Source organism: Apium graveolens, chromosome 10, assembly GCF_009905375.1.
Source record: "Apium graveolens cultivar Ventura chromosome 10, ASM990537v1, whole genome shotgun sequence".
Taxonomy (NCBI): Eukaryota; Viridiplantae; Streptophyta; class Magnoliopsida; order Apiales; family Apiaceae; genus Apium; species Apium graveolens.
In genome coordinates this window covers 178,350,753-178,366,669 of record NC_133656.1, presented here as the reverse complement: position 1 = coordinate 178,366,669, position 15,917 = coordinate 178,350,753, and the positions used below count along the sequence as shown (strand labels likewise).

The 15,917-nt window shown below is 35.0% G+C and overlaps 1 pseudogene; it reads left to right on the top strand.

The window, feature by feature from the left end:
- Positions 1 to 2,056: 2,056 nt before the first annotated feature.
- Positions 2,057 to 15,917, top strand: part of LOC141691349 (uncharacterized) — a 28,179-nt pseudogene continuing 14,318 nt past the window's right edge.

Below are 15,917 nucleotides of genomic sequence, written 5' to 3'. Positions count from 1 at the left end.
CGGAGGGACGCATTGTTCCAACGCGGACCTGGACCTCCGCAATGATATATTGCGGCAGGTGGCCATGAACAGGAAATATTGCGGTATCCGCATTGTTTCATTGTTGGGCAGACCCACAGTTTTTAATGCCCCAACTGCCCCTCTCTTTAACATTAAATGCCCCTTTAGCTTTAAATGTCACTCTTTTTTATAATTAAATATAACTTAATATTATAAATACCTAATATTAATATTCCACTTATTTATTGAAAGTATAAAAATAATATTAATATTCAACAGTAATTATTGTTTTAAAATATGTTAACATTAAAATATAAGTAAAAGTAGTATTTTAAAATATTATCAATTTTAATAATAAAATTTATCAATTTTATTTTTTCTGTAATTTTTCTTTAAAAATAAAATTATCAATTTTAAAAATAAAATTTAAATTATTAATTTTATAATTTTTCGTGAATTCAAACTTATTTTTTGTGCAAATATTAAAGTTAGGAAGAATATTACTGGTCAAAAGAATTGACTGGTCAAAGAAGTTTGACCGACACAGCGCAATGAAACATTGCGGCAGTTGAGAATTTGACCGATCCACCGTATTGTTTCATTGCGGCAGGGAAAACTGCTGCAATACTTCATTGCGGCAATTTATTCAACAGTCCTTCCTTAGCTTCAGCAAATTTTTTTTTTGTGCCTAAATTTAATTTTTTGAATTTTAAAATTCAGATTTTCACCTATAAATAGTCCTGGCTAATCTCATTTTTTCTCAACATTCTCTTCTCTATTTTCATTCTACATTTTCTCTTCAACATTATCTTCTCTATTTTCCGAAAAATGGTTTTCTACTATGATTTTGACAATAATAAGGTAATTATCGATGGTGTGGCTTATGACGGGCCCGAAGGAGAAGAAGACATGGCAATAGCTCTCCGCTGTATTCAAATGGCGCTTGAGTGCAAGAAAAAAAAGAAAAAATAACTCGGCCACCTGCCGCATTTTATTTGAGAAATTAAATAGTTATTAATATTAATAATTTAATACTAACATATATTTATAAAATTTTAGTATTATTTATATATTTTAAGAGCTTTGTCTTTAATATGTATTATTATCATAATTTTTAGATATGATTATAATCATTATATTTTAACATCCGTATAGTTGGATCGTCAAAATTGTATTTCATAACTTACATGTCAAGAAATATTATCTGACACAACTATTGTGCCATATTTTCACAAAACTATGTAAAATAGTTGCATATTATTATTAAGTTACTCTTATAAATATTTATATTTTCAAAATAAAATTTAACATATTAAATATATAATTATATTTTAACATCCGTGTAATTGGATATTTGAAATTAATATTTTATAACTTACATGTCAAGAAATATCATCTGACACAACTATTGTGCCAAATTTTCACAAAACTATGTAAAATAGTTGCATATTATAATTAAGTCATCCTTATAAACATTTATATTTTGAAATTAAAATTTAACATATTAAATGAAATATAATAAGTCTAGAAACTAATTTTTAATATTTTTTTTGATTTATTTTCTAATTTTAAAGAAAATAACAAAAATAAACAACCCAACCGCAATGATGCATTGCGGGGTGAACTGTCCACCGCAATGAAACATTGCGGGGGTGCGGTGTACAACTGTAAATAATTGTAAATATTTACAGCTGTTGGTTCGCGGGTGTGTACAACGCCGCAATGTTTCATTGTGGCAGCCGCAATGAAACATTGCGGCCGTGCATTAAATCTACACACCTACCTTAATTTGTCTGTACCTTTGATCTTATACTGCTGTTTTTACTGCTGCTTAATATTCTGCTCAAATTTATTCTTCTGAAAATCAAGGTTAGTATTCAAAATTCATGGCTTCTTATTTATTTGATTATTCAAGTTCATCTAGTGATCATAACAATTTTAATTATGTTACCCCCCCCCCACAAAAAAGAGGGTTTATCGTAAAATCTTTAATGATGATGAAGTAATAGATGTTGATAGTATTGAAGATAAAGTTAATGATCCAGGGAATGGAAAAATGCATAGTGATGATGATGTTGGTTTCGGTTGGAAGAATCACAATGTTCACGGTGATTCAGATGATAGTAATGATTCTTTTAATGGCGATGATGATGATAAACTTAATGATGAAAATTTTATTGGAAATATGAATGATGTAGTTCCTTGTGTTGGTATGATATTTGATTCGTTGGATGAAGCGGAAAGTTTTTATCGAGGTTATGGTCGAAGTATAGGGTTCGATATAATTATTAGAAGTAGTCATAGGCATTCAAGAAATGGTGGTATATCGTCACGTTTGTATATATGTCGAAAGGGTGGAAGATTGAGCCCAAAACCCTTGGAAGTTGAAGATAGGGTTAAAGGGAAACGACCTCGAGATGTCATTCCTCGAACTTGTTGTCGTGCTCGTTTGTGTGTTGCTCACAAAGTAAGCTCAAACAAATGGGAAGTAACCAAGGTTAACCTAGAGCACAATCATGCTATGGTTACATCCGATAAGGTAAAATTCATGCAAAGATCACGCAACATAGATCCGTTTACCCGATCTTTGATTGAGTTATTCAACAAATCGGGTATCGAGACCCCGAAAGTGGTGAATTTACTTAGTGAGACGTGTGGTGGTTTTGAAAAAGTTGGTTTTTCCGCTCAAGATGTACGAAATGTAATACATGACATTCGAAGATGGGTTTTTGATTCCGGTGATGCGGAGTGTGGATTGGTTTTGTTACGAGACTTGCAAAAACAAAGTGATGGAAATTTTTTCTACCGAGTGGATGTGGATGAGGAGAATTGGGTTAGGGGTTTGGTGTGGGTTGATCCTCGTTGGCTTAACGCATACAAGAATTTTGGAAATGTGGTAACTTTCGACTCGACATATCGGACTAATAGGTATGGCATGCCTTTTATTCCAATTATGGGAGTGAATCACCACTACCAAAATATTTTGTTTGGATTTTCACTTATAAGGGATGAGAAAAAGACTTCTTATAGATGGGTTTTGAAGACTTGGTTGGAAGCGGTCGATAACAAGCAACCTATTACCATTATTACGGATCAAGACATCGCTTTAAGTAATGCCATTGTCGAGGTTATGCCTAACACCAACCATACATATTGTACGTGGCATATTAGTAGCAAGTTTCCCGAGAAACTATCTACTTTGTATACTCAATACTCGGAGTTCAAGACGAATTTTAATGCATGTATCTACAAGTCATTGTCACCAACGGAATTTGAAGGTAGGTGGGAGGATTTGAAAGAGAAATATGATCTTGAAAATCATAATCGGCTAAATGATATGTATGCAATTAGACGACAATGGATTTTTGCTTTCACGAAACAACATTTTGCCGCCGGTATGACTACCACCTCAAGGAGCGAGTCTATGAATTCATTTTTTGATGAGTATGTAAAAGCGTCGACCGGTTTGAAAGAATTCATTGAGAATTCACAAAAAGCTTTGGAATCATAATATATACGGGAGGTTCAAGCCGATTTTGACACCGAGTACAAGGAAAGGAAACTATTCTCTAACTCGTCAATAGAGATACATGCCTCCAAGATATACACAAAAGAGATGTTTAAGCGATTTCAAAAAGAGCTTCAAAAAAGTCAATCTTTTGTTGTGAAAAGTATGAAAGGTTGTGGAGATTATCTTTCAAAGATGTATTTGGTAGAAAAGTCCACCTTGTCGGAGATTTATAAGTTAGGTCACACACACTGTAGAGGGGGTGAATACAGTGTAAAATACAATCAAATCGAACTTTTAATATTTCAAGTAACAGAAAACAAACTTTATTGAAACAATAAACTCTGTTACAGTATGGAACTGTTACCTCTCAGTGATGAACAAATATCACGAGAGCTGCTAGGGTTACAATGAATAATCTCTTCGAATATGATAACACTTCTAGTGTAAACCCTATGTCTGTGTTTATATACTGCACAGTTACAAGATTATCGCTAATTGATATGGAATATAATTCTGCTTCATAAAATACATCAATCAGATATCTTTTCTTCCAAGTATTCCATTCTTCACGGAACTCCTTCTTCATACATATCTCTTCTTATGTTTATCTTGATCTTCTTTCCTTTAATCAGCTACTATCCTTATCTGAACATACTCCAACACTTAAGTTCTGATATCCATCTTCTGATGATTATCTCCTGATAATATAAGTACTGATATCCTTAAGTCCTGACTTCCAGTAAGTACTGATTTATCCTGTTTAAGTAAGATCTGAAAACTAAACATAAATCATATTAGCCATGACATTATCAAATATATCTAACAATCTCCCCCAACTTGTAAATTAGCATAATATACAAGTTTAACAGATATTTGATGATGTCAAAAACATTAAGTACAAATGCATGAGAATTAGACTAGATAACTACAACTTACAGTCCTTAAAGCTTTACCAATATTTAACTTCTAATAAAAACTTCAGTCAGTACAAATATCAGAATTTAAGCAGTTGTAGATCTTGACTTGGCTTTACTTTCTGATCTCTCTGACGTCAGGAGTTGTTCTGAGATAGTTCTTCAACAAACATCTCTCAGCATATCTAAGTTCATCAATCATTCTCCTTTTAGCATCTTTAAGCTCTGCATTATCTTCACCAATTTGAAAGATTGCAGCCCTGAGATCATTAATCTTTGCTTTTCTTGTAATATCCAGGATATAACGTGTAATTATTTTTACTATTAAATAATTAATATGTGTGTTCAGTATCTATTCTGTGAGTTAATTGTTAAGTGATATATGTACTTGAATATTCAAAAATAATATTAATTGAGTATTTTAATTTTTATATGTTCAAAATAAAACATAGATAATTGTTATATCTTCCTAATTATTTTTATGTTGATTTATAGATTTATAAGAATCATATGAAATTTTTAAAATCTTTTTCCGGGTAATTAAAATCTATTTTATAAAAACGGGAACCAACCGACGTCAACCGTTGTTACGTTTTTGGAACCCGAAACTCTTCCGAGAACTCCTTCCTAACCTAATTATAATATTCCGAGCATTTTCCATGTTTCGACTTTTTCGATCCGGCGTACAGTTTGTCCTGCGCGGGTCCCGGCACAACATTTTCGATACAATATTCGTTTCGGTAAATTAATAAAACCCGTATTTTCGATAAACGGGAGCTTTTTATTAAACTATCCCAATTATCACTTCGTAGTACGTGTAACTGGGTGCTGAGACCAAGACTGCAGTACAAGTTGTACTAATTTGGATAATTATCCCGAAAACCGATACCGTTTGAATCAGTTTTTATAAATAAACGTACCATTTTATATCCGGAATGATCCTACGGGATAATAATTTTTCCGTAATTATAAATAGCCTTTTACCGTATTTTATTTTGTATCAAAATCATTGGCAGACAGATAAATATATAATTTTACAGAGAAAAATCATATATTCATAAATCTTTCTGAGAATCAAACCACAAATTGAAGGCGTTAGTGAAATCCGTTTGAAAAGTTGGAGTAACCGATTTGAAGGTCTCAAGGAGTACTATCAGATTCTAAGCTTGGTTTCACTGCAGAATCAAAGGTTGAATTTCTAAAAATTTAATTATTTTCGAATTTATTTTATTAAAAATATGAATTTTTGTTCGGATGATTGTTTGTATGATTTGATGATTGCATGTTGTAGAGCTTGTTTTCCTGATGATTTTCATATGTCATACATCTGATTTGGAGTTCAATAACATGTTCAAATTTGAGTTTGATTTTCGAATTTTAAAATTAGGGTTTATAACCCGTATGAATGTTCTTAATTGAAATTTGGGGGTTTCTTATTCTGTGATAGATTGATGTTGTGATATAGTGGATTGTGTTCTCTGTGAAATTAGCAATCCAGTCGTATAAGTTTCATGAACCAACGAGGTCTGTAGAGAAGGGAGTTGTGTTTTGAAGTTTTCCGATGTTCGCCGGAAACTGGAAAATTTCACGGCCAAATTCCGGCCAACTCAGGGATTGTTAGGTTGTTTTGATTGCATGGTTGTGTTCCTAGTGTTGTGTAGAAGTGATCTGGAGCTTGTGGCAAGGTGAGGAGGCCGGAATCGTGTTCTCCGACCACCCCTGTGTTTTCCGGCGACTAGACTGTAAAAATTGCAGTTTGGTCCCTGAAGTTTTGGGGACGATGCAGTTTGGTCCCTGTAGTTTCCAGACTTTGCAAAAATAGGATTCCTATTTTAAAAATGTTTAAAAATCATATTTCCCATTTATTTTTATTATAAAAATTCGTTTTTAATTTCTGAAAATTCTAAAAATTATTATTTTAATTCCGAAAATTATTTTTAATTCATAAATAAATCTGAATTAATTAGTTAATTAATTTCAGTTAATTTTTAATTGATTAATTAGTCAATTAATTTGAAAATTAATTGATTAATTGATTTAATTAATTATTAATTGATTTTTAATTAATTATTTAATTAGATTTAATTATTAAAAATGATTTAAAAATTCTAAAAAATAGTTTCGAGCTTTAAAATATTATTCTAAATTATTTTCAAGGCTCGATAATTATTCTAAAATTATTTCGGAGCCAGAATTGGCCAACCGAACCCTGTTTATTAACCAGAAATTGATCCAACGACCCGTTTTAATTCCGAAAAATGTTTTAAAAATTATTTTAAATACCCGAAAGCACATTTATGACCTAAGACTTCTTTATAAATGATATGTCATTGATTACGTGATGTATTATGTGTTATACATGACATGTTGTTTGACTATCGGTCTATATATGCAGTGTTTACTTCGTTATTACGTAGATTTCAATCCGTTAATCGGATTTGGGTAAAACGAAGGGTAGATAGAAGTGTGCGTTGAATAGAATCTTGTGAGTTGATGATTGATAGATGCTTATGATATGTGAGCAGAAGAGGCAAGGCGTAGGAAAGGGAAACAGATAGTTGAGGAATAAGACAGTTGTGATTGGAAGCGAGTACAGAGTAGTAAGCTAATACCAGGCAAGTGTTCTGAACTTTCTCGATATATTGTAATTCTTGATAGTCTTGTTGACATTGCAAGTGCTTTGAAGCACGAAAACCTAAACCCTGATTTCAGTTATTGTTCTTGAGCCATGAACCATAATATTTTTAAACCATTGATTACTGTAAACCCAAACTTGAACCTCAGGTATACGATACTATTCCATAAATACATGCAAATAAAATCCCAAACACTGAACTGAATTACTTGTACATTCAACCATTGTATCCTATGCTTTGAGAGCCCAAATCTTTGAAACCCTGAAATATTGATTCTTTTGTTATCCAATTCTTTCATTACCCAGCATTAAGCTTTTAAACTACTTTATTGATCCTTACAAAGATTGAAACCCTTTCATTGTTAACACTCATTGTTGTTAATGATTCTGGTTATTGTTAATTATTGCATATTCTGTTATTATGTTAGAATTGGATTGTTTTTATAAAATTGTGGACCAGATTCGTGGTCAGACCATATAATGGTCAAGTTAGGCCAATGTGTGCCTTGGATCCAGTAGTTAGAGCAATGCTGTGTGCCTTGCTCGGGCGTGACTGATCAGCAGCCTAACCTTGGTTTTTAAATTAAAAGTATATTATCCAATTCTAAATCATAATCAAATGTTCACTTGATATCATAATCATAGTCACCTGATGATCATTATTCTCAGTTTTGTTATTGTGACTTACTGAGCTAGTTAGCTCATTTGTGCGATGTTGTTTATATTCTTTCCAGTTAAAAAGGAACCAGTTGGTAGCGAGGATCCCCATTCCAGCGCGAGAGCTAGGGGTTCAGGTTGAGGAAGCTGAACTAGTAGACTTCTTTTGGGATAATTTAAGTTTGTAAAAGTTTGCAATAATGTTTGATACTCAGTGTGAGTTTGAAATAGTTGGGATTTGAACGGTTTGTAATATATTAGTGTGTTGGCTTGTGTGCATACTTTAACCTGTCGCGGTCCGTGGTGGTTGATAAGTAGGGTCACTGCATATATTATTATTATCTATATTATTGTTATAAGCAGGTTATAATTAAGGTGTGTGTGTGGACCCCAAACTTCTGACCCGGGTTTGGAGGGCGCCACAGGTTGGTATCAGAGCTACAGGTTATAAGTCACTGACACAAGCCTAGGTTAACGGGAATGGGTAGAGGGTTAAGATTAGAAGTAAGGCATAGGATGAGAGAACGTTGTGAGGGTGAGTGCTTCGGTATATCAGGTATTAGTATAGTTTGCGTTATGGAACGAGATTCTTATATTACGATATGATTTCAGATAGCAGAGATGGCCGACTCTTTTATTCCCGTATCAGCTGATCACTCAGAGCCTTCAGTAGGAGTGCCGCCTTCGGATTCACGTCCTGTTGTTCCACTAGCATTGGCTATTCTACCTCCACCAGTGTTGCAGCCCGTACCACTGCAGGCTATTCCACCTCCAGGCATGAGGCCACCTGTTAGAGGACCCCCACCTGCTGATTCCGGTTTTACTAGTCATTCAGTTACAGGAGTACCTTTTCAGTTCTCTTCTTATCCTGTCCCATATCATCAGTTTGAGGCTTGCCTTATGGAGCAGCGATTCCTTCAGGGTCAGATTCAGGAGTTACTACATATCATGCGTACCAGAGAGGTTGGGAGTGGTGAGAGGCGACTTAGAGAGAGGCTACAGGCGTTTCGTAGGACAGCTGCAGTGAGGATTGCTGAGGCTACACATGAGGACATCACCCCTGACTTCCTAGTGGAATGGGCTAAGTGGGTTCTAGAAGAGCTTGAGGAGATTGGAGGTCCAGACTTGCCATGAGTTAGAGACTCAGAGATGGAGATGCGGAGCAGTGTTGTATGGTTATATAGCATGTACAGTAGTGTGTAGTGTGTATCAGTAGACTTTTGAGTTATATTTATAGACTAGCTATGTTGACTAGTGAGTAGGTTGTGGTACCCTTTTTGCTTTTACTTTCGAAGCGTCTTTACGCTTGTACTACCCTAAAACTTTTGATCTATATATATATCAGTACCTTTTTCCTTTCCAGCACTGTCATTTATTTTATTGCACCAGTTATACCCTGTGATGCCATGTACCCTGTTTTCCATAACTGTTTATATTCTGTAAAGAAGAATGCAATTTACTTAGTTACAACTGTTTTCAAAAAGAGATATTCCTGTTTTACAAAACTTTTCTTTTATGCAAATATTTGATTTAAAAGCTAAATAAATTGATTGATTCTTTACAGAAAATGCCTCCTAAAAGAAATACCCGCACCAACACCAGAAATGAAGAAACCAACAATAACAACAATCAAGATGATACAAACCCGAATGTGAACCCAGGACCTATGGACCCAGCAGTAGCCCAGATTCTTCAAATCTTGGCTCAACAAACAGTTCACCTAGCACAACAACAACAAAGACAGACCAATCCCCAGGTAACCTTCAAAACTTTTCAGGCAATAAACCCACCAGAATTCAAGGGTTCCTTAGAGCCAATTGAAGCAAATGTTTGGTTAAAGGAAATAGAGAAGACATTTGCCTTAGTGAAAGTGAAGGAGGAACAAAAGGTTGAGTTTGCAAGTTACTATCTGAAGAATGAAGCCACCTATTGGTGGGAGATGGTGAAGACATTGGAAGGTAAGGATGTTATTACTTGGGAAAGGTTCAAGGAATTGTTTCTAGAAAAGTATTTTCCTCAGTTTGTTCAGGATCAAATGGAGCTGAAGTTTTTAGAGTTAAAGCAAGGGAATATGTCGGTAACAGATTATGAGGGGAAGTTTGAGGAATTGTCAAGGTATGTGCCGTCGTATGTTGATACTGATAGAAAGAAAGCTAAGAGATTCCAGCAAGGCTTGAAGCCATGGATCAGAGGGAAGGTAGCTATTTTTGAATTGGAGACTTATGCAGGAGTAGTACAGAAGGCTATGATCGCAGAGACAGAGAGTGAGATGTTCCAGAAAGATAAGGAAAGCAAGAAAAGGAAAGTTGAGGGAAGTGAGGGTCAGTCACAAACAGGGAAGTTTCCAAACTTTAAGAAGGGCAAGTTCCAGCCAGGGAGAAATTTTAATTTCAGAAGACAAAATGCAGGAGACGGAGGCCAGGACAATCGTCCAGCTAATGTGAATCAGCCGAATCAGTTGAGATTGACTTTTCCAGATTGTCAAGTTTGTGGAAAGAAGCATGGAGGATTTTGTAACAAGTTGAATGTGGTATGTTTTAAATGCAACCAGAAAGGGCACTATTCAAGGGAGTGCCGAAATCAGCCAGCAAATAAGGATCAACCTATCCGGAATCCAGCAGTGAAGGTTCCAGTCATCGGATTTACATGCTTTAAATGTGGGAAGCCAGGACATATGGCCAGGGATTGCAAGACACCAGCCCCAGTCAGTAATGCATTGAGGATTATGGGATCTACCCCAACAGTGAATGAGACTCCAAGGGCTAGAGTTTTTGACATGTCGGTGAAGGATGCGATCCAGGATACGGATGTCGTGGCAGGTACGCTTAATGTGAATTCTTTATGTGCCAAAGTATTAATAGATTCGGGAGCAACTCGATCGTTTGTTTCACAAGACTTTGTTAGTAAATTAAATTGTCCAGTTGAATGCTTAAATGAAATAATGACTGTGGAATTAGCAAATCAAGAACGTGTAACTGTGAACAAAGTTTGTGGAAATTATGAGGTTGAGATTTCTGGTAGTAAGTTTTGTGTAGATTTGATACCATTTAAGTTAGGAGAATTTGATGTAATATTAGGGATGGATTGGTTATCTAAGCATGATGCTCAGATAGATTGTCGGAATAAGAAAGTAATGGTGAGAACGCCAGATGAAAGAATAGTAACGTTCAAAGGTCAGAAACAAGTAAAGAAGTTCTTAACAATGATTCAAGCCAAGAAATTATTACGGCAAGGATGTGAGCATTTCGTAGCATATGTAATCGACAGGAGTCAGGAGCCAGCAAAACTTGAAGATATTCCAGTAGTGAATGAATTTCCAGACGTATTTCCCGACGAATTACCAGGACTTCCTCCAGATAGAGAAATTGAATTTGCGATCGACTTAGAACCTGGAACAGAACCGGTGTCCAAAGCCCCGTATAGAATGGCGCCTGTTGAGATGAAGGAGCTAGCAAGGCAATTGCAAGAATTGTTAGAAAAAGGAGTAATTAGACCTAGCGTATCCCCGTGGGGAGCCCCGGTATTATTTGTCAAGAAGAAAGATGGAAGCATGAGACTGTGCATTGACTATAGGGAGCTCAATAAGCTGACAATCAAAAACAAGTATCCGTTACCCAGAATCGATGATTTGTTTGACCAATTGAAGGGAGCCAAGTATTTCTCTAAAATTGATTTAAGATCGGGATATCATCAACTAAAGATCAAGCCAGAAGATATACCAAAGACAGCTTTCAGAACAAGGTATGGGCATTATGAATTTCTAGTGATGTCTTTTGGATTGACCAACGCCCCAGCAGCGTTTATGGACCTGATGAATAGAATTTTTAAAGAGTATTTGGATAAGTTTGTTATTGTGTTTATAGACGATATTTTAATCTATTCCAAGATGAAAGAGGATCATGCGGAACATGTGAGAACGGCTTTGGAGATTTTAAGGAAGAAGAAATTATATGCTAAACTGTCGAAGTGTGAGTTTTGGCTACAGGAAGTTCAGTTCTTAGGACACATAGTCAGTAATGAAGGGATCAAAGTGGACCCGGCAAAGATCGAAGCAATTACGAATTGGGAGAGACCGAGAACACCCACTGAGGTAAGAAGTTTCCTAGGATTAGCAGGATATTATCGTCGATTTGTTCAGAATTTCTCAAGGATTGCCACATCATTAACAAAGCTTACACGAAAGAATGAAAAGTTTATATGGAACGACAAGTGCGAAGAAAGTTTTCAAGAATTGAAGCAGAGATTAATCACGGCACCTATTTTGTCACTTCCAGATGATCAAGGGAATTTCGTAATTTATAGCGATGCTTCTCATAAGGGACTAGGATGTGTTCTTATGCAGCACGACAAAGTGATTGCTTATGCGTCAAGACAATTAAAACCACACGAACAGAAATACCCTACTCATGATTTGGAGCTAGCAGCCATAGTTTTTGCTTTGAAGATTTGGAGACATTATTTGTATGGAGAAAAGTGTGAGATTTTCACGGATCACAAAAGTTTGAAATATATATTTACCCAGAAGGAACTTAATATGAGGCAAAGGAGATGGTTAGAGTTGATCAAGGATTATGATTGCTCGATTAATTATCATCCCGGTAAGGCGAACGTTGTAGCAGATGCGTTAAGTCGGAAGGAAAGGTTAAATGTGTTATCTGTACCTGAAGAAATATATAAAGAATTTCAGAAATTAGAATTGGAGGTTAGAATTTGCAAGCCTGAGGAAGCAAAAGTATACAGTATGATTTTCCACCCGGAGTTATTGGAGAAAATAAAGAAATGCCAGAAAGAGGTAATGGATCAAGATATAAATAGTTTGATAGGTGAGGAATTATGCACGCAACAAGATGATCAAGGTATTCTTAGGTTTTCTTCAAGAGTTTGGATTCCACCAGTGACGGAGTTAAAGAATGAAATTTTACAAGAGGCACATAGTTCAAGATATTCCATCCATCCAGGGAGTACCAAAATGTACAGAGATTTAAAGAAGAATTATTGGTGGCTAAATATGAAGAGGGAAATTGCGGAATGGGTTAGCAAATGTTAAACCTGTCAGAGAGTTAAAGCGGAGCATCAGAGACCAAGCGGATTGCTACAGCCATTGGAGATTCCAGAATGGAAGTGGGAATATATTACCATGGATTTCATAGTTGGATTACCAAGGACAAGGGCTAATCATGATGCCATTTGGGTTATAGTGGATAGACTTACCAAGTCAGCTCATTTTCTGCCTATAAATGAAAGATTTTCGCTCGACAAGTTAGTCCATATGTACCTAAAAGAAATTGTAGTTCGTCATGGAGTTCCAGTGTCTATCGTATCTGATCGAGATCCAAGGTTTAATTCAAGATTTTGGAAGAGTTTTCAAGAATGTTTGGGAACAAAATTGAATATGAGTACGGCCTATCACCCGCAGACGGACGGCCAAAGTGAAAGAACAATCCAGACAATCGAGGACATGCTACGTGTTTGTACTATTGATTTCAAGGGAAATTGGGACGAGCATTTACCCCTGGTAGAATTTGCTTATAACAACAGTTATCACGCCAGCATTGGGATGCCACCTTATGAAGCCCTTTATGGACGCAAATGTAGATCTCCATTATATTGGGATGAAGTAGGAGAACGCAAAATACTCGGACCTGAATTGGTACAGCAGACAAAGGAAGTTGTTGAACTTATCCAGAAAAGATTAATAGCCGTACAAAATCGTCAGAGGAGATATGCAGACCAGTCAAGGAAAGACATGGAATTTGAAGAAGGGAGCTTGGTATTATTGAAAGTATCACCGTGGAAAGGACTAACGAGGTTTGGGAAGAAAGGGAAGCTAAGCCCAAGATATGTCGGACCTTTTGAGATCCTAAAGAGCGTTGGCAAAGTCGCTTACGAATTGGCGTTACCTCCGCACATGGAGCACATTCACAATGTTTTTCATGTATCGATGCTCAAGAAATATAATCCAGACTCCAGGCATGTAATAGAATATGAGCCAATAGAGCTTCAGGCAGATTTATCATATGTAGAGAATCCAATAGAGATTTTAGAGGAAAGAGAGAAAATATTGAGAAATAAAGTGATAAAGTTAGTAAGAGTATTGTGGAGAAATCCAAAGGTTGAAGAGTCAACCTGGGAGTTAGAAAGTGATATGAGAGAAAAGTACCCTCATTTGTTTTCTTAGGAGATTCTGAGGACAGAATCCTTTTAAGGGGGGGAAGATGTAATATCCGGGATATAACGTGTAATTATTTTTACTATTAAATAATTAATATGTGTGTTCAGTATCTATTCTGTGAGTTAATTGTTAAGTGATATATGTACTTGAATATTCAAAAATAATATTAATTGAGTATTTTAATTTTTATATGTTCAAAATAAAACATAGATAATTGTTATATCTTCCTAATTATTTTTATGTTGATTTATAGATTTATAAGAATCATATGAAATTTTTAAAATCTTTTTCCGGGTAATTAAAATCTATTTTATAAAAACGGGAACCAACTGACGTCAACCGTTGTTACGTTTTTGGAACCCGAAACTCTTCCGAGAACTCCTTCCTAACCTAATTATAATATTCCGAGCATTTTCCATGTTTCGACTTTTTCGATCCGGCGTACAGTTTGTCCTGCGCGGGTCCCGGCACAACATTTTCGATACAATATTCGTTTCGGTAAATTAATAAAACCCGTATTTTCGATAAACGGGAGCTTTTTATTAAACTATCCCAATTATCACTTCGTAGTACGTGTAACTGGGTGCTGAGACCAAGACTGCAGTACAAGTTGTACTGATTTGGATAATTATCCCGAAAACCGATACCGTTTGAATCAGTTTTTATAAATAAACGTACCATTTTATATCTGGAATGATCCAACGGGATACTAATTTTTCCGTAATTATAAATAGCCTTTTACCGTATTTTATTTTGTATCAAAATCATTGGCAGACAGATAAATATATAATTTTACAGAGAAAAATCATATATTCATAAATCTTTCTGAGAATCAAACCACAAATTGAAGGCGTTAGTGAAATCCGTTTGAAAAGTTGGAGTAACCGATTTGAAGGTCTCAAGGAGTACTATCAGATTCTAAGCTTGGTTTCACTGCAGAATCAAAGGTTGAATTTCTAAAAATTTAATTATTTTCGAATTTATTTTATTAAAAATATGAATTTTTGTTCGGATGATTATTTGTATGATTTGATGATTGCATGTTGTAGAGCTTGTTTTCCTGATGATTTTCATATGTCATACATCTGATTTGGAGTTCAATAACATGTTCAAATTTGAGTTTGATTTTCGAATTTTAAAATTAGGGTTTATAACCCGTATGAATGTTCTTAATTGAAATTTGGGGGTTTCTTATTCTGTGATAGATTGATGTTGTGATATAGTGGATTGTGTTCTCTGTGAAATTAGCAATCCAGTCGTATAAGTTTCATGAACCAACGAGGTCTGTAGAGAAGGGAGTTGTGTTTTGAAGTTTTCCGATGTTCGCCGGAAACTGGAAAATTTCACGGCCAAATTCCGGCCAACTCAGGGATTGTTAGGTTGTTTTGATTGCATGGTTGTGTTCCTAGTGTTGTGTAGAAGTGATCTGGAGCTTGTGGCAAGGTGAGGAGGCCGGAATCGTGTTCTCCGACCACCCCTGTGTTTTCCGGCGACTAGACTGTAAAAATTGCAGTTTGGTCCCTGAAGTTTTGGGGACGATGCAGTTTGGTCCCTGTAGTTTCCAGACTTTGCAAAAATAGGATTCCTGTTTTAAAAATGTTTAAAAATCATATTTCCCATTTATTTTTATTATAAAAATTCGTTTTTAATTTCTGAAAATTCTAAAAATTATTATTTTAATTCCGAAAATTATTTTTAATTCACAAATAAATCTGAATTAATTAGTTAATTAATTTCAGTTAATTTTTAATTGATTAATTAGTCAATTAATTTGAAAATTAATTGATTAATTGATTTAATTAATTATTAATTGATTTTTAATTAATTATTTAATTAGATTTAATTATTAAAAATGATTTAAAAATTCTGAAAAATAGTTTCAAGCTTTAAAATATTATTCTAAATTATTTTCAAGGCTCGATAATTATTCTAAAATTATTTCGGAGCCAGAATTGGCCAACCGAACCCTGTTTATTAACCTGAAATTGATCCAACGACCCGTTATAATTCCGAAAAATGTTTTAAAAA